The 24,394-nt window shown below is 44.7% G+C and overlaps 1 protein-coding gene across 2 annotated transcripts in view; it reads left to right on the plus strand.

Annotated features, from left to right (window-relative positions):
• Nucleotides 1–988: 988 nt before the first annotated feature.
• Nucleotides 989–24,394, plus strand: part of HDAC4 (histone deacetylase 4) — a 450,554-nt gene continuing 427,148 nt past the window's right edge. For both annotated transcript variants that reach the window (XM_030579819.1, XM_030579818.1), the window contains exon 1: nt 989–1,123. The gene's annotated coding sequence lies outside the window, so the exon portion shown is untranslated. The remainder of the gene's footprint in view (nt 1,124–24,394) is intronic.

Consider the following 24,394-nt stretch of genomic DNA (forward strand, 5'->3'; position numbering starts at 1 on the left):
CCAGCCCCCTGCTTCCTCTTACACCCCACCCCAAATTCCCTTCACAGTGCCCTGCTCCTGCTTGCACTTTCCCTTTTACAGCACCCTCCACAACTCCCTGCTTCTCCTCACCCTCACCCTCCCCATTGACCCCCCATGGCTCCCTGCTTCTGCCACCCTCTCCCTCCCACACCCCCTTCCCCATGGCTCCCTGCCCCACATTGCACCCCATCCCTCCCCATGGCTCCGTGCCCCACACTGTGCACCCTCCCTCCCGCACCCCCCTCCACATTGCGCCTCATCCCTCCCCATGGCTCCCTGCCCCACATTGCACCCCCTTCCCTACGGCTCCCTGCCCCACACTGCACCCCCTTCCTCCCAATCCCCCTTCCCCAGGGCTCCCTGCCCCACACTGCACCCCCTCCCTCCTGCACCCCCTTCCCCACGGCTCCCTGCCCCACATTGCACCCTCTCCCTCCTGCACCCCCTTCCCCGCGGCTCCCTGCCCCACATTGCACCCCCTCCCTCCTGCACCCCCTTCCCCGCGGCTCCCTGCCCCACATTGTACCCCCTCCTTCCCTCCCTCCTGCACCCCCTTCCCCGCGGCTCCCTGCCCCACATTGCACCCCCTCCCTCCTGCACTCCCTTCCCCGCGGCTCCCTGCCCCACATTGCACCCCCTCCTTCCCTCCCTCCCGCACCCCCTTCCCCGCGGCTCCCTGCCCCACATTGCACCTCCTCCCTCCCACACCCCCTTCCCCGCGGCTCCCTGCCCCACATTGCACCCCCTCCCTCCCACCCACACCCCCTTCCCCGCGGCTCCCTGCCCCACATTGCACCCCAGGGCTCCCTGCTCCCGCCGCCCCACCCCGGCTTGCAGGCCCACCCACCGCACCAGACCAGCTCCCCTCTCCCCCGCCTCGTCCATGGGGGGGTGGGGGGGATTGTGCTAAAAATAGCTGCAGCTTTCTGATTGGCGGAGGAAAAAAATGGTCGCACCACGTGACTTTCCATCTAAAAATTCCAAAATGGCGGATCCCATCACGGGCTGATTCCGTTGGTGGAGCGCGCGCCGCTGTGTCCGCCCAGCGCCGGGCCCTCCCCGTGGCTTGTCGCAGCCCCGAGCGCCTGCTGCCGCCGCACAGGTGAGTACCCAGCTCCCGCGGGCCGTGCAACGTGTGCCCGCATCTGTACGGAGGCAGCCGCTGCGCGGCCCCTTTAAGGCTGCGGTTATTTTTGTCCGCCGGCTTTTAATTCTGCTGAGGCTGCTCCCGACCGGTGGGTCCTTAAAGGGATGGGTCGCGCACGGCTATTTTTCTCTCTGGCCTGAGCGGAGAACGCGGAGGATTCCGGGCAGGAGGTTGATGGGCAGTTCGGAGCACCAATGGGGGGCGTCTCCGCTGCAGTGGCGGGTGCTTTTGAGCCCCTTGAAGGCTCACGCTGCGCTGTGATTAGGTAGCAGTGATAAGAGGGGAGGGGAGGACCAATAGGGGAGGATGAAGTGGAGTCGGGGGCGGGTCGTGAGGTGACTGACCCCTGGTGGGGCCATTCAGCGCGGGGCATGCGGCTCTGCTCCCCGGCGGTTCGGGGTGGTTTGGGTTTTTGTGAATGAATAGGGTGGGGCCGGGGCTGTGGTACGTCCCGCCCCCCTCCGGATCTCTGCGCCTCGCCCCCTCCCGCAGCCAGCAGCGCTGCCGCCGCCTCGCTGATGCGCGGGGCTCGGCGGGGAGCGATGCAGCTGGGGTGAGTGGCGCGGGGAGCGGCTGCGGCGCCGCCGCCTCCTGCCGCGAGGGGTTGGGAGCCGCGGCCCGAGAGCCGCCCGCAGGGCAGGGGGCGGGGCTGGGTATCTCCGGCCGGCCGGCAGCCTCCTCCCGTGTGTGTCCGTGTCCTGCCCTCTCGTGTGTGTGTGTGTGTGTGTGGGGGGGGGAGTTGTGTCTGTCCGGCCGTCACTGTGTGTGTGTGTGGGGGGGGGGGGGGAGTTGTGTCTGTCCGGCCGTCACTGTGTGTGTGTGTGTGTGGGGGGGGGAGTTGTGTCTGTCCGGCCGTCACTGTGTGTGTGTGTGTGTGTGGGGGGGGGAGTTGTGTCTGTCCGGCCGTCACTGTGTGTGTGTGTGTGTGGGGGGGCGGTTGTGTCTGTCCGGCCGTCACTGTGTGTGTGTGTGGGGGGGGGCGGTTGTGTCTGTCCGGCCGTCACTGTGTGTGTGTGTGGGGGGGGGCGGTTGTGTCTGTCCGGCCGTCACTGTGTGTGTGTGTGTGGTGGGGGGGGCGGGGAGGGGTTGTGTCTGTCCGGCCGTCACTGTGTGTGTGTGGGGGGTTGTGTCTGTTCCCCCGTCACTTGTGTGTGTGGGGGGGGGTTGTGTCTGTTCGGCCGTCACTTGTGTGTGTGGGGGGGGGTTGTGTCTGTTCGGCCGTCACTTGTGTGTGTGGGGGGGGGTTGTGTCTGTTCGGCCGTCACTTGTGTGTGTGTGGGGGGGTTGTGTCTGTTCGGCCGTCACTTGTGTGTATGTGTGTGTGTGGCGGGGAGGGTTGTGTCTGTCCCGCCGTCACTTGTGTGTGTGTGTGGGGGGGGCGGGGGGTTGTGTCTGTCCGGCAATCACTTGTGTGTGTGTGAGGGGGGCTTGTGTCTGGTAGTCACTTGTGGGTGTGGGTGTCTGTCCGGCAGTCGTGTGTGTGTGTGGGGTGTGTGTGTGTGTGTCTGTCTGTCAGTCACTTGTGGGTGTGTGCGGGGGGGTGGGTTGTGACTGTCTGGTAGTCACGTGTGTGTGTGTGGGGGGGGGGTGGAGGTTGTCTGTCCGGCAGTCGCTATGTGTGTGGACTATGTCTACAGTAACTAGGGGTGTGTGCTTGTATATATACGGGTCTGTCTGTCTGGCAGTCAGTGTGTGTGTCTGGGGGGAGGTTGTGTCCGGCAATCACTGTGTGCGTGTGTGTGGGGGGTGTGTTTGTCCAGCAGTCACTCTGTGTAGGTGGGTGTCTGTCTTTCCGGTAGTCACTGTGTCTGTGTGTGTGTGGCTGGCTGGCTGGCAGTCACTTGTGTGGATGGGTGAGTGTCTGGCAGTCACTGTGTGCTCCTGTGTGTAGGTGGGGAGTTGTCTGTCTGTGTGTCCAGCAGCCCCAGTATGTGTGGGGGCTAGCGTATGTCTGTCTGGCAGTGGCTCTGCTGTGTATGGGGTGGGGTGGTTGTGTGTGTCTGTCTGGCAGTCACTGTGTGTGTTGCCCAACAGCTGTGCTGTGTGTGAGGGAAGGTTGGTGGGGAGTGTCTGGCTGTCTCTGTCCAGCAGTTAGCATGTTTGTGTGTAGGGTCGCTGTGTGTCTGGCTGTCCATCCAGCGCTATATGTTGGGGGGAGGGGGGCTGTCAGGCTGTCACAGGCACTGGTGTGCGTGTGTGTGAATCTGCCCCTGCAGCAGGGTGACCGTTGCAGACAGAGGCAGTGAGAATTTGGGTGTACTCGCATCCCCCTTCCCTCCTACTGCCCAAAAATCTCTCTCCCTTCCCTGTGCAGAGCTGTGTTTCTATCTCACCCAGTTAATAGTGAAGACATGTTCTGTGAAGGGGCAGGGGAATGGGTGGAGGGTTCTGGCGTTAGAAGGGTTGAGCTCATTTGCAAATTGATTGAGCTGTTTACAATTCTGCTTTTTAAACCAATTATAATTTAAAGGGAAAATTTGATTTTTGTTTTGAGTGACAATTAATTTTAAAAAAATTCTTAATAGCTAGGATAGTAATATATATGTATCAAATTTAGGAAATGAACCCTTTGATAAAATGGGAATTTTGGTAGTTGAATTATTCATAGCCAAGAAATAAAACATAAAGGAGACTGCTGGGATAAAGAGGTGCAGATGTCTCTTTAAACTGTAATCAATTACTGCTTTGAATGCTTAGTTGTAATTCCAGTATTTGGGAGATGGCACAAAACAAAGCTATGCTGTGGCCTGTGTTCTTGTAAAAGTTTTTTTTAAAATATGTTTGTCCCCTGTTGCACCTTCTGCACATATGCCTGTGCTAATATGATGATAGTCCAGGCTATACATACATGTATGTGTTGTTCAAAAGTGACTTTATCTGTTGCTGATACCCATTCAGAGTAGCTGTTTTGATCTTTATAGTAAATAAAATGTCTTATGTAAAGTATCTTTGGACTTATGTGGGAGTCTTCTGCATTTCATGCTTATGATGGTTTTTATAACTTATATTTCATTACCTTGTTTGAGATACTAGTAAATCAGCATTACAAAATTCTGCTTGTCCATGGTTATGCGAACCAAATAGATATTGTGACAAAGTTCCTCCTTTACCTTGGTGGGTCCTGCGCTTATTGGCAGATTTGCTCACCTCAGTGATTTTCCCCACAGTCTGGATCAACTCCTTCTGTGTCTGATCAGGAGTTGCGAGGTTTGGGGGGAACCCGGGCCCGCCCTCTACTCTGGGTTCCAGCCCAGGGCCATGTGGATTGCAGCTGTCTATAGTGCCTCCTGTAACAGCTGCATGACAGCTACAACTCCCTGGGCTACTTCCCCGTGGCCTCCTCCAAACACCTTCTTTATCTTCACCACAGGACCTTCCTCCTGGTGTCTGATAATGCTTGTACTCTGTAGTCCTCCAGTAGCACACCCTCTCACTCTCAGCTCCCTGTGCCTCTTGCTCCCAGCTCCTCACGCGCATCCTCTCCTCTGGCTCCTCCCTGCCTGACTGGAGTGAGCTCCTTTTTAAACCTAGGTTCCCTGATTAGCCTGCCTTGATTGGCTGCAGGTGATCTAATCAGCCTGTCTGTCTTAATTGGTTCTAGCAGGTTCCTGATTACTCTAGTGCAGCCCCTGCCCTGGTCACTCAGGGAACAGAAAACTACTCATCCAGTGACTAGTATATTTGTACTCTACCAGATTCCTCTACCCCACTGGTCTGTGTCTGTCACAATACTTATTGATTGGCAAACAAAAATTAATTCTGTCTTATGGTAAGAGTGGGCAGTAGATTGTTTTGTGTAACAAATGTTCATAATTACTTTTAGGCTGTTATACTGTTAATATACAACACAAAATGACAGTATAAAATCAAATATGGGTAACATTCTGGCCTACCCCTGCACTGTGTCTTGTTCCCTTTTCCCCCCTGAATTGCTGTGTGTTTAAAAGGGAGTTTTACTGTATGAAATGTTAGTTTGTGCAACAATTTTCATGTCAGTTTTAAAAAATTAATTATGTATTTGGAAGGTAGGTGTTACTGAACTGTTTGGATTTATGCTGCAGGAATTTATCAGGGAAGATGCTGTGTGCAATACTTGTTTCTTTAATGTTTTGATTTTTTTTTTCTCTGTGTGTGTGGCCTTGTAAGCGCAGCATGATCTCTTAAGCAAACTCACTTTTATTACATGATGATTATTTGACATTTATACCAAGACATCTCATACCATTTGGAGGGAGGTAAAACTGATCCATTCTGTTTCTTCAAAATACATGTAATGATATTACGTGCTTATGTACGTATTTGCATGTCACTGAAGGTTTTTTCAGTTTGTCACTAGATTTGCTGTGACAGCTTTTATATAAAGCATTGCATAAATTAGACTTGTCACTTTTAAAATACTGACGTTCTGGATTTAACAGAATGTCCATTACTATAGATTTGCCTAATATTGTAGGGGGGAGTTATGGAAGTTTATTTCACAAGTAACTGAGCTGTTTGTGAGAGAATTGTGGGTGGACTGGGCAGACAAAAGTCACCCACCAACCTGGAATCAGGACACTGAGAATGTAGTAGTTGTGTGTTGGGGTCACTCAGTCACAGTATGGATCCTCTGGTCTCACCTCATCCACATCTGTCTGTATGGGCTAGTTTAGAGATGCCCGTATTTTACATTCTGCATAGCCTCAATGCGAGATTTAAGTCATATAGAGAGCCTTGTATTTGCACTCTGTACCTAAAGTGTGTTTCACTCTTATTGAAGAAAGGCATCAGAGTACATCTGGATTTACTGCTGTTACATAGCATCAATACAAGTGACTTGTGCGGTGTTCACTGCTGTCAGTGCCTTCAGTTGTGGCCAAAAGTTACTGGAAGTTGTCTATCTAAATGAGATCTCTTAAAAACGGCAATGTTTAAAAAAAGCTAAGGAACACAAAAGTTTATGTAGCCTGATTCTTGAAAGGATTTCTTTTTTGTAATATGGCCTGTCTTTGCTTTGAATTCTGATAGTGGCTGAAAAATCAGAAATTGTTTTAGAGTTTTCACATTAAAAGATGCTGCTGTAGCTCCAGAGTCTGCCTGAAAGGTTTGAGAGGGCATTGAATTAAGAAAGCTCAGCTGCTTGTATACAAATATCCAGCAATTACAAGGCAACAAAATTATTGCACAATTCCATTGTTACCATGGCAACATGTTCACTCAATTACAGTTTGAAATGCAAAATGCCACCCAGTTAGAAGAGACCACATTTTTTTTATAAACCAAAATATGTAAGAGAAACTTCATGAATGTTGTGCTGTTTTTATATTTTCATGTCTTAGGCATGTGCATCTTATCAGATATCCTTCATTATTATTATTATCAATTGTGTTCACTTATTTGTGGACCTTTAGAATGCCATCTTTGAACTTCACTATTTAATTTTGCTTCAGGGTTTTGATTTAGAAAGGTAAAGTGGATTAAACCAACACAAACATATTCTGGAAATAAAATGATTTAATAGAGGTAATGTAAAAACAAATCTGAGTAAAAGCTGTTGTCTCATCTGGCGGAACACACTTGGAGAATTTAGTGTTCATGGGCCAAGATTTTCAACATACGGGTAAGTTAATGTACAACAGATGTAATCAGACAAGTCTGAACAGGAGATAACTTTATAGAGTCAGTGGTAAGAAAGCAATGAAAGTAAAATCCCAGGATGCCTTGTTATAAGTAGTAGCCAGGAACCAAAAATCAGGAAACAGCAGGATCTGTGCATAAAGTTCTTGATATGGGATTGACAGCATAAATTAGATCTCTTGTCTACTGAAGTTAATCAGCAATTTAAAAAAAGCTTTTAAACAAGGTGGTGATGGATATTAGTTTTTCAGTAATCTAGTTACTTGTTTAGATTATGGCTTATGTTTAAATTTATAAGAACAAAATACAAAATTATACAGTCAACATGCAAATTTTAAAGCTTCACAATCAAGCTGAAGTTTCAATAACAGCTTCAGATTAAATCCTTTGGTAGAGGATGGTACAGAAATTACTGTTTGTATCCCAAAATTAATAGACACACTTGAAAAACCAGGGGACTGTGAGCCAGAGATAGATATGAAAGATGAGGGTGGGGACTTTAGAAGTGATGTCCAGGAGCAATGCATTGTCACACATAGCTTTTGAGACTTGAGTCTGGTCGCTGTCCCTGAGGCTTGCTATCACAGCAGCTTCTGATAAAAGGTTGCTGAAATTTACTGCTCAGCTCTAGGGTGACCGGATGTCCTGATTTTATAGGGACTGTCCTGATTTTTGGGTGTTATTTCTTATATAGTTGCCTGTTCTCCCCCCCCCCCCATCCTGATTTTTCACATTGGCTGTCTGGTCACCCTAGTCAGCTCCCCTCTAGCTGCTGAAACGGAAGAAGAGACTGTTTCTTCTTTCCACTTTTCCTTAGAGCTGCGAGAGGGTTTCTACTACTTTACCCATCCCCTGGAACCGTTTTTTCTACTGTGGGGATTTGGGTTGGGAGCAGGTTCTCCATGTACTCTGCAGAATTCTTCACTACCTGAATTACTCTGTTGTGTCTGCAGTTGCCACTGCAGGTAGTTTTCTGATGCAGCAGCAGCTTGAATTGGCCTGATTTTGAGTTTCATTTTCTGCTCACATGGTACACAGTGAAACTTCCAGTTTCTTCTTTATATACTCTGATGCTGCTGTGGACATCAGCAGAGGTACAGGAGTTGCCTGTCTGCAGGCTTATGAAAACATGGAATCAGTTCATTCTTTTAGCATCTGGGCTATCTTTGCAATCATAAGAGTGAGAAATAAGAACTTACTAAAAAACAAAGTTTTTATAGAAATTGATGATTTTAAGCTCATTACCCCCCGGCCAAACAGCTAGAGACAGCTTTCCACTTACCTCTGTGGGGTAGATTTTTAAAGCTATGTCCAATGGTGTCCTTGATTTGAAGATGTGGTGATTTCATACATTCTACTGTAGAGCCCTGATTGTGCAATTTATAGTGCATAGGTGGTACATCGCTCTACCTGGGCTTAGCAGACTGCTTGTGGGCTTGGGGCCTGGGTTTGTAGTTTAAGGAAGTTGCAGATTTTTTTATTTTGTTTGAGAATGCATAAAGCATGTATCAAAGAAACAAGTGGGTACAAATGTTGGACTTGATAGATGTAACTCTTCCTTAAGCCTTTAGTTATCTTGCTAGCGCCCTTCAGAATTTTTAAAGATGGGGAGTAGTCAAGGATTTTTTTTAAGGTAACTTCAAAGATAGGCAACAAGATTTGAGATGCAGACAGAGAACTCATTTTTCCTAAAATTTTTTTCTTTAAGTTGAATATTTTCTTTATTGTAAGATGTAGACAATAATATGAACCCGTTCCCCCAAAGACCAGTGGCTGATTTGATGTTATATGCACTTAAATCCTGGGTGTGTTGAATGCTTGGGTACATGCAACTTAAGGCCAAAGATGAAAACTTGCCTTTCTTAGATTCCTTGAAAATGCTACTGAAATTGCAGTTAGAGCCCATACTATGGGTGCGGCCAGACTACCCGCCCTATCGGTGGGTAGTGATCGATTTATCGGGGATCGATTATATCGTGTCTCATCTAGACATGATATATTTATCCCCGAATGCGCTCCCCATCGACTCTGGAACTTCACCAGGGTGAGCGGCGGTAGCGAAGTTGACGGGGGAGCCACGGACATTGATCCTGCGCTGCGAGGACCCGAGGTAAATCGATCTGAGTTACTTTGACTTCAGCTGCACTATTCACGTAGCTGAAGTTGCATATCTTAGATCAACACCCCCCCAGTGTAGACTAGCCTTATGCTTTTGAAAGGTCTCCACTGTAACTAGTCCCTTGCACTCTTTCTAAAGTATAGTATGGTGTCCTATTGGCTGAGTGGAGGAAATAATTATCAAGGTAGTGGTCTGTGTAGAAGAAAAATCAGGGCCAGATATTGGAGTTAAAATTAAAAATAAAGCCAGATATTGGAGTTAAAATTTTAACTAGACTTTTTGTGGCTGAAGCACTAAATCTGTCGTCTGAGGGCTTGTCTACATTACCCGTTGGATCAGCAGGCAGCAATCGATACAGCAAAAGTCTTATTGCATCGAGTATGTATGTGATAAATTGACTGCTGAGCACTCTCCTGTCGACTCTGGTACTCCACCAGAATGAGAAGCACAAGCAGAGTTGACGGGAGAGCATCAGCTGTCGACTTACGCAATGAAGACACCGTGGTAAGTAGATCTAAGTACGTCGACTTCAGCTGTGCTATTCTTGTAGCTGAAGTTACACATTTTAATCGACCCCACGCAGTAGTATAGACAAGCCCTCAGAGTGATACGAAAATAGTGGCAGGCACTAAATGGGGTAGCTTTTCTGAATTCATCCCTCTGCTTTGTTGCTGCTGAGAGTCAGTTTCTAATGCTTGACCCTAGTCCTAGTTGTCATTTTTTAGCCCGTTTCCCTAAATAATAGCTTTGGTGTCTGCCTTTGCTGTTGCTCTCAACTTTCTGAAGTCTTGGCATAATAAAATTGACCTGATGCTTTTCTGTTTCATTGCTGCTTAGAGGTCTGAAAAAAGTCGTGAAAACTGGTGAGACTTTGGGTCAGTTTCCACTCTGCTGCAGATTGTGGGTGCTGGGAAGCAGCAGGGGTATTGGAGCTGTCCGTAGAACCAGGAAGACAGCAGTACATCATCGTTTTATTCAGTTCACATTTTGCAGACCTTCTCAACCGTAAGAGCTAATTTTTTAAAAAAATGAAAACTTACCTTCTTCAGAAAGTGGTTGGAATACTTCCGGCTTGCCATGCTCTCCAAGTTCTTGTGTGCTTCCTGCTACTATGGTATTTGAGTGCCTTGGATGAGCAATTTCTCTTGCTATTTTGATAGTGTTAACTAGGAAACTGAAGTGGAGGGATGCTTTATCCTACAATGGGCCACAATGTGTGATAGATGTGTGGAGTGATTCTTGTCCTCACCATGGCTGTCTAACCAGTAAGCAGGATATTTGGGTAATGTCTCTTTACCTGGAAAGGATTTGCACAGGTAAATTGAGAAGAGAAAACAAATACTGCCTTGTGTTTCCTTGATGGGGTTATTGTGTAGTCATTACAGTCATAGAAAAAGTTAGAGAAGGGGAGAAAAGTATGAGAGGGAAAATGGTGGAGGGGGATACAAGATTGTAGAAAAGCAGTGAAAGAAGAAACATGAACAGACTCTAAAATCCCTTGGAAAGCTTCAGTAGTTCTTCCTGTGCAAGGAATTTATGCTTGGCCTGCTTTTTTTTAAATATAAAAATTCAGCCTCAGTCATGGTATTTAATGTTGTGCACATCTTCATCCAGTTCAGTTTTCCCCTTCTGTTTCCCTGGTGGATACATCTGAGAGTAGTTTTGGTGGCTGTGTTTCAGATGGCATTGTAGAAGTACGGAGGAATGTGTGGGGATTTGGGGTCAGACATGATGATCGAACCACATTTGAAAATACTTTTGTATTTGAAACTAAGATCATCATCAACATCATCACTTTTCTGACCAACTTTTTGTTTGGCCTTGGCTACCACACAGTTTTTGTTCCCTAGTGTGATAGAGGGGCATAGAGTTGGAACCAGTTTGGGTGGTGTGAAGACTTCAGGTATGCATTTGCAGTCTCATTTCTGCTGGTGAAGCATAGCACAGGCCCAACATGGTGGCAGCTTCACGCTCCTGCCCGCTAACCGAAAAACCCATCTTAGTAGGATTCCATCATGGGTCAACAAATTCAGTACCATCTTATCTTAAGGAATTGCAAATTACTATAATCCTTTAACAGTATGTCTCCAGAAGAGAGACAGAAAGGAGGTAATTCTGTGGGGGGAGGGGGGAGGAGGGGTTAGGGAGCCATGGTGCATGTGTGAGAGATGTAGGCAGGTGATGAGATGGAGAATATGTATAGTGGGGTACTTTTCCTCTTCTCTCCGTACAACTGAAACTGAATAACCAGGACAATGCCTCAGGTGAAATCTGGTTGTCATGTATGTGGTTGCTGGTGCGTCGAACCTCTCATTTTGTAAAGTCTGACGTCTTATAGACCTGCCTGTATATATTTGCTTAAGAGGGCTGGGATTTTATATCAAACCTGTAAATTAGTGGGTTGGGACAGTAAAGAAGCAGATTACTTCTTTACAAATAAATTCCAGGATTAGAACATCAGTAATTTGGGGACCAGTACAGTGAACAGAACGATAGCAGCACCATATGGTGTTTTAGGTGACCTCTTAAAGATGCACTTTCATTCTGAGGAAAGCACTAGCATCTGATTACATTTGTAATTCATACTCCTTACTTTTTGGAAAGATTTAATAGTGCTGTAGTGAGATCTCCTATTAAAATTTAATTATTTTATAAAGGTGTGTTAACATTTATTAGTATACTCTGATTTATTATAAATTACACTTGTCAAATGAGCAAAATAGCTTTTGGTTTCCATATTCAGTTTGCATTAACTGAATCTTGAGAAACAGCAAGTAATTCTTTATAGGCCCATCATTAGTACAAGTTAGAGTCCCCTGTTTTTGTTTGTTTTCCTAACTTGTAAAGCTCTGTATTCCATTTTCTCTGCAATCCTGCAGGGAAAAATGCAGAATTTGTAGCATTGTGATTACATCCCTGCTAATCACTTCCAATATCAAACTACCTCAAGAAGGAGTATTAGTATACTAGAGAGAGCCCTTTTTAAACCCTGAGCCTCTAATAGCAAAAGAGAAAAACAGGAACACTAGCCAAGGAAACTTTTTTTCTAATGTTCTATTTTTTCTGTTTTCTTCGGGGGACAGTCATCTTGAATGATATTTTACTTCATTTTAACATAGGGTTAATCTTGTAGCTTTTACAAAACTCTGTAAATATAGTTTCAGTGTGACACATTTTCTAAATAGACTAATATGGTTTATAGAAACACTTGAAATCTGCTCTGTATAAAAATGTGCATGTTAGGGGTTTCTGGTTTAGCATTGTTTATAAAGCATTTAGTTTTATGCAGTTCAGATGCTTTTGTTGGATTGATGTTTAAGCCTGAAACAATAAATTAGTTCTATTGTATGACAGCCTAAACCAGCATTCAAAGTGGGAGTGTTGTTCAAACCATTATGGAATTACATTTTCCCTTGGAAATTGCACAGTCATCTGGTTGTGTGTTGGTATTTGTTATAGATTGTGTTGAACTTCGGATTATAGGTTCTTCTTATCAGTCAAGACACTGGACTGACTCTTTTGGTATAGTTTCCTATAAAATATGTAATTACCAGTCTGGTATTATGTCTAAATAGTACAGCATAGCCAAGTAAAAAGCAGATGTTAATTATATAGTATCGGCTTATTTAATAGTATACATTTTTATTTAAACATTATTGAGCCTGTAAGTTTAAAAACCAGAGTGAACTGTAAGATTGAGACAACTTAATTTAGGAGGGAAGATGTGTGCAAAGGAGAGATAGGGGAGCGATTAATGCTAGAAATTAAGGCTGGTTCTGATCTGCCCTTAGTGAACGTTTGATAATTTGAAAGAGGAAGGGTTAGACATACTTCATCTTTCACTCACACCAATATCAGCCTTAACTTTGAGTTTCCTTACTTGAGTTTTCAGTTTAACAGTCTAAAGATTATCTAACTCCCAAGAATGAGGGAGAAGGGTAGACCTCACAGTTCAGATTCAGACATGAAAGGTCCCAGAAAGAGAATTTACAGTCAAGAAGCTAACTTTCCCATATGGTAGTGAAAGCCATCCTGCCGTCCCTGCGGAAGATCACCGTTGACTCCACCATCTGCGGGACAGACAGCCGGCTGTGACCCGACATCATCGTGATGGACGCAGAAAAGAAAACGGTCCTCCTGGTAGATGACATGGTGCCTTTCGAAAACCGGTCACCTGCCTTCCACGAAGCCCGAACACGGAAGGAGTTGAAGTATGTCCCGCTGGCTGAGACCCTGAGAGCCCAGGGCTACGAAGTACAGGTACACGCTCTGATCGTGGGAGCCCTAGGCTCGTGGGACCCCCGCAACGAGCCGGTTCTGAGAGCATGTGGGGTCAGTCGACGCTACACCCGGCTCATGAGACAGCTCATGGTGTCCAATGCCATCAGGTGGTCCAGAGACACTTATATTGAACACATCACCGGACACTGCCAATACCACACTGAGTAACTGAGACAGCAGACCAGGGAAATAACCCACTTCCTTCCCTGAGCGACCAAGGGACGCACCCCAACCATGTACCTATCCGCTCCACCGATACTGATTTGGACTCCTTATTCATTCCATGGGTGGCGAACTCGAGCCTGCTTATTCACTGACAGTTTAAAAACTCTTGCACCCCAATCTGGGTCTATGCCGGTTATATGATATGTATGTATGTTTTCCCATCCTTGCAAACAATATCTGTAACCTCCCATAACCCAAGCCTGGCCCCAGATGTACAATACCTTCCCTCTCAACCTGTGTATATTTCATTTCAAACATTTATTTTAATAAAATGTTTAACTCTTGCGGTTTATTAAAAAGAATTCTCATCTGTTATGTAATGAACTAAGTATCTCTTATCCACAACACTGCAGGGAACTCAGTCATCTTTATCTATCAGATGCAGTGTAATTGTAGCAGTGTTGGTCCCAGGATATTAGGGAGACAAGGTGGGTTAGGAGATATCTTTTATTGAGTCAGTTGTCAAATAGAAGAACAGCTCTGTGTGATTCAAAAGTTTCTCTCTCACCGACAGAAGTTGGTCCAAGGTATTACCTCACCCACCTCATCTGTCAGATATAGTTTTGTAAAAACTCTACATCAAATGTGTTCTTAAAGCAGTAGATGGTATAAAGACCAGGACTTGAAAAATGTTCAGGAATCCTACTATCAGGCAACGCATACTAAAAAATACAGATGGGCACCCAGCAGGTTTCAGAGATGAACACCTAATTGGGAAGCACAGCATGTATACCTGTTAAACTGCTGGGAAAGGAGAGGAACTGGACTTCCCATCAGGGATCAGTCTCAGGACTGTGTTGGCTGGGTCATGTCTTTCATAGTGGCCTTGTTGGAAAAGGGTGTAGAATAGCACCCTCCTACTCTCTCATCTTGTGGGGATAGGGAGGGGCATTGAGCAGCACACAATCATTGACCTATTGTGTTGCTCTGCTTATTTAAGCAGAGCATGTAATTTCTAAGAATGAAGTCAGTTGCTCAGTGTTCTGAGGAACAGGGAAATTAACCATTTATTCTTTGAGTAGCATCCGTATGGGTGCTCCATTTTAGGTGCATGTGTGCTTTGGCAATTTTTGGTATCAGCGCTGGTCTGGTCACTCCTGCACTTACCTTGTATCCTGCAGCAAGGCTATATAGGGCTGTATGCAGGAATTTGGAGCAATCAAATTTTTGAATTGCTCCAGCTCCGGGCAAAAACTTACTGGCTTGTGCTCCAGCTCTGGGCTCTGCTCCAAAACCCTGACTGTATGGGTGGATCACTTCGGTCTGAGATGGAGTATCCAGCGTGCTTGCTTCAATCAGTCAAGTTTGCCTTGGCTAGTTGTTAGTAGTTTGGTATAATTAGATATGTCAGTTTTTGTAAGAGGATTGTTCCTTCTCCTCTTTATTTCTACCCTCCTCATCTTGGGAGGTTCTCTCTCCATTGAAGGGGTATGCCAGCATCATCAGGGTTCAGACATTGCCTCACTTGTCAGGAAGTGATTCTGGTCCATGACAGGCCTTTCTGGTGTGTTTGTTGCCTTGGAGAAACACTTTCCATAGAAGTCCAACTTCTTTAAGAGCAGGGAAAGGAAGAACTAGGGGATCAAGTTGAGACAGCTTATGATGGGAGAGTGTGTCCCTGAAGGGAGGGAGATGGGCAAACTGTTGCAACTGGAGATGCAAAAAACAGGGATGATTCAGACCCTCAACCAGTCTGTCAAAATTGATGTTTTAATAATGAGAAGGGTTCTGTAGTTGAACCCGGTGTAGTGGATTGTCTATTCTTCTGAAACCTTGATTTCCTCCTCAGAAGCTCAGGTTGGAATCCAGACAACTGGATGGGGCGGGATCTCTGAGCTACCTGGGATTTCCATTTACTTGCGGGTATGTAGATTCCAAGAGATCTCAAGCTGGCTCTGGAGTCAACACTTGGAAATGACTCAGTATTCTCAGTAAAAAGTTTAAAACTATCAAAGGGAAGATCCTCAACTGTATTTTGGACCTTCCTATGGAATCCGGAGAGCTGGAGCCAAGATGCCAGACATGTAACAATTGTTGTGGAGATGAAACGAGCAACAGTGTCCGTGAAATGGATCTTGGAAGTCATAATGTTGAGATGCTCCATACATTTTTACCTCCTTTCCCCATCCCTCTTCTGAACATTTGTTGAGACAGGAAATCACCTCTAACATGGCCAAGAGAGGCGTGACCTTACCTGGATGTCTGTCAAACAAAGCCTTCTGGCTACTCCTCATCTACTTCCTTAAGATGCTGGTTGGGTTCTTTAGTTTAGGAGTAAGTCACCTTCAAGGTGTCATTCCTCAGTGGTTCCTGGGAGTAGAGACTGCTTGCTCTGTAGAAGTACAACAGGTATTGTTGAACAGCAGGACATAATCCATCCAAAATTCTTACCTTCCAAAGTGGAGATGATTCAACAATTGGTGTGAATAGCAGTATCTTCCACCTACTCATTCTTCCCTCTCCGCTGTTCAAGGCTTCCTCCTGAAGTCAAGACAGGATTATCTTTCTATCAGAATCCACTTTGTGGCTATAATGGCCTTTCATTCCTTGAGGGATTCCCTATGTGAGTAATAAATTTAATTATTGCAGGGCTAAAGGATTGGGGAACCTTTTTTCCCTCGGGTAAGAGAACCACTCCTATTTGGGATCATATTCAGGTGTCTTTTATGAGACCTCCCTTTGAATCAGTGACTATTTGTTCCCTTCTTAACCTATCCATGAAGACTGTTGAAAAGTGGGGGAAATAGGAGCATTAATGACAGACCCATTCTTTATAGTATTTTTCAAGGACATTTTATTATGTCTGTGATCTAAATTCCTTCCTAAGGTATTGCCCAAGTTTCAGATTAACCAGGTCATCCATCTGTTCTTCCCAGTTCCCACATCCCCCAACCACTCCAGATCAGGAAGGATGCTGTTTTCACAAACTTGATGTCAGGAGGGCATTACCCTTCTATCTGGACACAACCAAGTCTTGTAGGAAGTCTCCTGGACCGTTCATGTCAATTGCTGACAGATCTAAAGGGTCTACAGTCTCCACACAAAGGCTCTCTAGATGGATTTCTGGATGTCATCTCCTTTTTTGAATCTATTGATATACAGCCTCCTTCTAGGGTATTGGCCTGATCCACAAGGGCACTCTCTAACTCAGTGTCACTGCTCAAGAATGTTTCCATTGCTGAGGTCTGCAAGGCAGCAGCTTAGACTTCAATACACACCTTTCCCAAACAATGTGTGGTGATCTGTTTTTTCCAGATCGGATACTGCCCTGGGGAATGCAGTCTTGATTATAGTCCTGGATTCTGATCTGAAACTCCCCCTCCAGCGAGGAGTACTCCTTGGTAGTCATCTGAGGCGCCAGTAGGGACATTTCAAAGAAGAAAGTTACTCATTTTGTGCAGTAACTGGAATTCTTTGAGATGGGTGCCCCGTGGGTGCTCCACTACCTGTCCTCCGTCCCCTCTGCTTTGGCGTTTCCTCTACGAGACTGTGCAGTGGGGAAGGTTTGCCCGCATACCCTGTCTTGCCTCTGTGTGGGGTACGAGGATGCATAGGGCACATGCATGAGCCGAAGAGTAGTGCTACTGAAGATCTCCAATCAAAGGTGCATAGTGTGTGTGCACACCTGAAGTGGAGCAGCCGTAGGGATGCACATCTTTGGAGAACTCTAGTTACTGCACAGGATGAGTAACCTCTCCATTCTTATTAATTTCACAGTTCAGCTTCTGAAGATTGTGGCCATGATAAAAGAACGCAGGTCTTCCCTTGCCTGTATATACACTCAGAGGAGCAAATGGTTTGAGTTCCTGTCTTGGCTACTTATATTTCCTGAACAGCAACAGTGACTGGATTTTTGTGAACTTCGATTTCACTGCTGCTGTCAACCTGTCAGCAGCAGCAGTAAAATGGACCTGACATCTTGCAAAGTTCAATTTGTTGCCGCTGACACTGACCAGCAAGCCTCAGCCACTCAGGAATTGGCTTAGGACCTGGAGAAATGAATCCTGCAGAGTAGGCCCAATACTCAATCTTTTATTTAACTGTCTTTTAGTGCTTTGGTCAGTGGTCTGTGATGACTGTGAAAAGGGAAAGATTGGGTCTCTGCATTTCAACTATAGTCAAGTGTTTGGAAGTCCTTTCTCCAGTGTAGGACTAGTACTCTGCCAGAAAAAAACCATGAGTTAGACTTCTTTCCAAATCCAGTGGATTGGAAGCAGAGTTTTTTGATAATGAAAGCTCTTCCTGCTGGTTGTTTACTGAACAGACATTGTCTCAGGGCCTCTGCCTCTGTGTTTTTCTCTTTTTGTTTGGAATAAGAGCTTTTTGCCCGTGGATTTTTTCCTCTAGGAATTTAGCTTCTGTTTTTCTCACCCACCTTCCCCCAGAATCTTGTATTTGAAATGGAATGCAAAGATTGGGGCAGATTCCTTTGGCACCAAAAGATTTGTTCAACTCTAACCCACAGTCAGAGTTTCTCAGCAGCTTCTTACCTCTTCAGGATCACTTAGACAATGACAGAGCAGTTTTGAACTAATATGCATCTCACCAGAGCCTGCATAATGTCTCACAGCTTGCAGGCAAGTTCAGGAGAAGGGAGAAAAGTTTTTAGATGTTGAAAATGGACAATATAAGCAGAGATGGGCTGATGGCCTTGCTGGATAAACTGCAGTGCAGATTCAGTGGTAGAGACACGATTTGGATCATTAAGTGCTACCAAGGAGATGTGGGTGAACTCATCAGCATTACCGAGAATTGGGCTGGCCTGTTCCAGGAGGAGCAAGACCCAGTCCAGGGCTTCACTGATCAATAAAATGATACTAAACCCCATTTTGAACTGATCATTGAGATACATTGCAAGAGTGAACAAATGGCGGAATTGGTTAAGAAAACCACAGCACTTTGGTGGTTCCCATCAAATCTTTCTGGCAACAGAACCTTTGGGCCAAGTTCTAAAGGTACCATGGTCGGCTGTACTTCTGTACCAGATGACTGGAGGATAACTAATGTGATGCCAATTTTTCAAAAGCCCCAAAGGCGATCCTGGCCATTACAGGCTAGTAAATCTAACTTTAGTACCTGTCAAATTTGTTGAAATTATAGTAAAGAACAGACTTATCAGACACAGAGATAACCATTATTTGTTGGGGAAGAGTTAACACACCTTTTGCAAAGGGAAATCATGCCTCACCAATCTCTTAAAATTCTTTGAGGGGGTCAACAAATGTAGGCAAGGGTGACCCAGTGGATACAGTGTATTTGGACTTTCAGAAGCCTTTGACAGGGTCCCTCACCAAAGGCTCTCAAGCAAAGTAAGCATTCATGGGGTAAGTAGTGGGGAGTCTGAGACATAAGTCCTTGTATCAGAGGCCTGGTGTGAGGCCTGGGGCTTGAACTGAAGTAGTGGCCAAGCATTGCTAATATAAAGCAAAGTTTAACAAGAGACAGGCTGTGAACAGGCTCACTGAATCTGGCAAGAACAGGGCAGATATTGCAAATACACACACACTTCTGGAGAAGTGCTAGGTACAGGACATGCATACATAAATTTGAGAGAGGTGGTACCAGAACACCCCGATACCAAGTGAGTACAAACACATTCCCTAGAGATAACAGGAACACGTTGACCTCTCTTAAAGATAAGGTCAGGACAACAGCGTGATGGATAGAAATGGTTTGATGGAACCAACATGTACAAGGTAGATGGAGGGCTAACCATGTGAGCAGGACAGTATGTATCTTGTTTGTATTGGTGTATAAAAAGGAGTCTCAAAGAGCATCTTAGGCTAGCCTATGACTGAGCTGGTTTGTTGTGAGAGGCATGCATGTGTTAGTGGTCCTGAAGAGTCTATGGGATACTAGGACCATGCTTCATTAACAATAAACCCTGATCGAGTTCCTTTGCTATTAACGAGATTGTGGTTATTGGGCAGTTCGATCAAGGTCTGCTGTGCCAACTATCTGTGCAGAGCTGGGACAGCAAACAGAACACATGCAACCAACATCGGACAACAAGAGGGAAGGTCGCTTCATGGATTAGTAATTGGTTAAAAGACAGGAAACAAAGGGTAGGAATAAATGGTCATTTTTCACAATGGAGAGAGGTATACAGTGTGCTGTTCAACATATTCATACATGATCTGGAAAAGGGGGTAAAAAGTGAGGTGGCAAAGTTTGCAGATGATACAAAATTACTCAAGATAGTTAAGTCCAAAGCAGATTGAAGGGTTGCAAAGGGATCTCTCAAAACTGGGTGACTGGGCAACCAAATGTCATATGAACTGCAATGTTGATCAGTGCAAAGCAGTGCACATTGGAAAACATGATCCCAACTATACATATAAAATTAGGAGATCTAAATTAGCTGTTACCACTCAAGAAAGAGAAATTGGAATAATTGTGGATTGTTCTCTGAAAACGTGCTCAATGTGACGCTGCAGTCAAAAAAGTGAACGAAACGTTAGGTACCATTAGAATAGGGATAGATAAGAGAAAATGTCAATGCAACTATATAAATCTGTGGTATGCTCATGCCTTGAATACTGCATGCAGTTCTGGTCACTGTATCTCAAAAAAGATATATTAGGATTGGAAAAGGTACAGAGAAGGGCAATAAAAATGCTTAAGGGTCTAGAACAGCTTCCATCTGAGAGATGAAAAAGAGTGGGACTTTTCAGCTTAGAAAAGAGATGAAAGGGGGATATGATAGAGGACTTTAACATTGGAAAAAATGAATAAGGAAGTGTTGTTTACTCCTTCACACAGCACAAAAATGAGGGGAAACCCAGTGAAATTAATAGGCAACAGGTTTAAAACAAACAACAGAAGAAAGTATGCGTTCTGTGAAGTAGTCAACCTGTGGAACTGGGTGCCTGGGGATGTTGTGGATGCCAAAAGTGTAACTGGCTTAAAGAACTAGATAAGTGCATGGAGGCTAGGTCCATTGATGGCTATTAACATGAGATGGTCATGGATGCAACTCCATGCTCTGGGTGTCCCTAGTCTCTGATTGCCAGAAGCTGGGAGTGGACAACTGGGGATGGATCACTCAGTAAATTGTCTTGTTCTGTTTATTTCCTCTGAAGCACCTGGTATTGGCCACTGTCGGATACTGGGCTTGGTGGACCTTTGGGCTGACCCAGTATGGCCGTTCCTACACTCTTGATGGTTACAGTGGCTGACAGGATCTGAGAGTGGAGGGAAGCATTATCCAGATTCAACTGAGCAACTTGACCCCGAAGGCTTGGATCAACTCTGTCGTCATCAATGATGGTCATTCCAGGGACCTCCATCTCAGTTGCTGGCGCCAGCCACATAAGTAGTCAGTCTGCTCGGCTAGTCAGAAAGTGAGAAGTAGATGTTGTTGAAGCAACAGTGGTCTGGCTGGGGACTGGAGCCAGGGATCAGAGAAGGAATCAAGAACCAAGAGCAGGAATGGGACAGGCACTGGCTGGGGCTGGAGCAGGAGCAGTCTTTCAGAACCACTAAGCGATAGGGGATACTTCTGGCGAGGTAGCAACATTGAACCACCTAGAATGGCTGTTCTTATGGGGATCCTATATCCCTGGACTTGGGGACATCGGGTTAAATCTTCACCTGAAGATTGGCCTGGTTGTTTATCTCAGGGCTCTCTTGTCAGTCAGACTCGGGTATGGCTCAGAAGCATTTATCAGGCTCAGAGATGACTCATTACGTATGGCCTGGTGATTGAAAGCTTTCTTAAGCATGCATGTGCAGTGTTGCTTGAGATGGGACAAGGTTTTTCTTTTTTATATATCATTTTAGGGCAACACTGATGGTAGGCACGTTTTCCTCTGCACTTAATACCTGTGTAAAGTCATTTATCAGTTTGTGTATTTACCATAGTGGCCAATCACTTTTCATCATCAAACAGCTGTGCAGAGTCACAGCCTTTAAATATATAAATGGTGGTTTGCTGTCACTGGTGAATCTGATGTTCAGTGGCAGATTTAAATATATGGATTTTGTTTTGTGCCACAAAACTTGAGGAAAACAAGCCCATACACTTCTGAAACAAAACAAACTCCAGCACTTGGTGTGAATGTCCCAAGTAAAGATGCTTCTAGCCACATCAGGCTATTCTGTACTGGCTGGAAGGTGGACTGGAGGGGCAGGTGGGGAGAATCAGGGACAATAACAGTGAATATTCAAGAGCAGGCAATAGTAGTAGAGCACTAGGTTGGGCCTTTCTGCATGACTGGATCTAGACTTCATCCTACATGGCCATTGTCCATAATGTTGTTGTAGTATTAAAATGTTGTTTAATTTGAAATTACTGCATAGTCTCATTTCTGACTGAATCTCAGACTGGTGGTGGCAGTGGCATATTAGTTTATAATAAGGGCAGAACTAAACACACAAGATCAGGTACATTGAAAACAAAGTGGAAAAACCCTGGCACAATAGACCAAAATGGAAAACTTAGAAGTTGCCTAAGAAATCATTATAGTTGAATCTCAGTAATAGTGATTAAACGTAATTGAATTCCTAGGGAGAAAAAGTGCAAAAAATATGCAGGAGCATTATTTTTGAGGAGAAAATAAGTCAAAAGGAAACTAAAATCCTTGCATGAGTAATAGACTTTTTATAAGTGCCATAAAACTCACAAGGCATACACACACCTACATGAACAAGGAAGCAGGAAGGCAAGAAATTGAGCTGGTAGCAGTCAGATATATAATACAAGACTCCTGACACCAAATCCCCTGGTACAACCACTAGATCAGTGGTTCTCAATCAGGAGTACATGTGCCCCTAGGAGTAGACAGAAGTGTTCCGGTGGTACATCAACTCATATAGATGTTTGCCTAGTTTTACAACAGGCTACATAAAAAGCACTAGTGAAGTCAGTACAGACTAAAATTTCATGGAGACAATGACTTGTTTATAGGGCTCTATATATTATACACTGAAATGTAAGTACAATATTTCTATTCCAATTTTATTGTATAATTATATGGTAAAAATGATAAAATAAGCAATGTTTCAGTAATAGTGTACTGTGACACTTTTTTGTACTTGATTGATTTTTTTTTTTCGGTAAGTGAGGTGAAACTTGGGGTTACATAATGCAAATCAGACTCCTGAAAGGGGTATAGTAGTCAGGAAGAGTTGAGAGCCACTGCATTAGATCGTACTCACTCCACGTATTCAGTATTTGAAATCAAGTTCCAGTCCACTCTTACATAGGTAAGCACAAAGACAATACTGTGTGTACATTAATGATACATTTAACCATCTATTTAGAAAATGGCGGTAGAAACAAAATTATTTGAGATTTATCTGAAGTACTGTATATACTTGTTCATTAGCCCATTTGTTTATAAGCTGACCCCCCCTTCCCCCCAATGGATAGGTAAAAATAGCAAAAACTGTATGACCCTTTCATAAGCCAATCCTATATTTCAGGGGTTGGAAAGTGTTGGCTCCCGGCCTGTCAGGGTAAGCTGCTGGCAGGTCGGGATGTTTTGTTTACCCAGAGCATCTGCAGACATGGAGCCCCTCAGCTCCTTGTGGCCGCGGTTCGCCATTCCCAGCCAATGGAAGCTGTAGGAAGTGGCAGACGCTCCAGGTAAACAAAATGGCAATGTATTAGATATTCAGTTCAATTATTCCATAGAGCAGGGGTCGGCAACCTTTCAGAAGTGGTATCCCAAGTCTTAGTTTGTTTGCGGTAATTTAAGGTTTTGCATGCCAGTAATAAATTTTACATTTACAGGAGCCGGTGGATGGTACCCCAGGCCAGCAGCAGGCTGAGCGGCTCAGCCCACTGCTGCCCTGGGGTTCCGTCCAGCCAGGCCAGTAGTGGGCTGAGTGGGGCCAGCGGCAGGGACACCAGGCTGGCAGCAGTATGCCACAGTAATTGCTGACCCCCGCCATAGAGTTTAAAATCAAATTTTGGTGTAGACCTGTTTATAAGCTTTGATGTGTCACGTTTTTACCAAAAAAATATTCGGCTTATGAATGAGTATATACAGTATGTGCCATAGAATCATAGGTTTCCAGGCCAGAAAGGATCACGTTAATCATCTAGTCTGACTTCTGTATACCACAGGCCATAGAATCTTTTAGAAAAACATTCAATTTTGATTTTAAAATTCAGAGATGGAGAATCCACCACAAACCTTGGTAAATTGTTCCAATAGTTAATTATTCTCACCATTAAAAATGTACACCTTATTTCCAGCTGAATTTGTCTAGCTTCTGCTTCCTAGCATTGGATGAAGGATACTTTTTTGCTGCTAGATTGAAGAGCCCATTATTAAATGTTTGTTCCCCATGTGGGTACTAATAAAATGGAATCAAGTCACCCCTTAACCTTTCTTTGTTAAGCTAGGTACATTGAGCTCCTTGAGTCTATCACTATAAAACAAGTTCTTTAATCTTTTAATCATTCTTGTGGCTCTTTTCTGAACTGTCTCCAATTTATTCAACATCCTTCTTGAATTCTGGACCCAGGATTCCAGTAGTGGTCACGCCAGTGTCAAATACAGAGTTAAAATTAACTTCTAATCCTACTCAAGATTCCCCTGTGAATGCAACCAAAGATCACACTAACAATTTTGGCCACAACATTGCACTGAGAGCTCATGTGCAGCTGATTGTCCACAATGACCCCAAATCTTTTTTTATAATCTCTGCTTCCCAGGATAGCCCTCCATCCTGCAAGTATGGTTTTGTTCCTAGATGTATACGTTTACATTTAGCATATGAAATGCATATTGATTGCTTGCACTTAGCTTACCAATAGATCCCGATTTCTCTGTATCAGTGACTTGTCATTATTTACCACTCCAATTTTTGTCCTTTGCAAACTTTATCAGTGACTTTTTCTTCCAGGTAACTGATAAAAATGTTAAATAGCATGGGGCCAAGAAACAATCCTTGCCAAGACCCCACTAGAAACACACCCATTGGATGATGATTCCCTGATTATTTACACTTTGAGACCTGTTACATCTCTACCC

The sequence above is a fragment of the Gopherus evgoodei genome, chromosome 11, assembly GCF_007399415.2.
Source record: "Gopherus evgoodei ecotype Sinaloan lineage chromosome 11, rGopEvg1_v1.p, whole genome shotgun sequence".
Classification (NCBI taxonomy): Eukaryota; Metazoa; Chordata; order Testudines; family Testudinidae; genus Gopherus; species Gopherus evgoodei.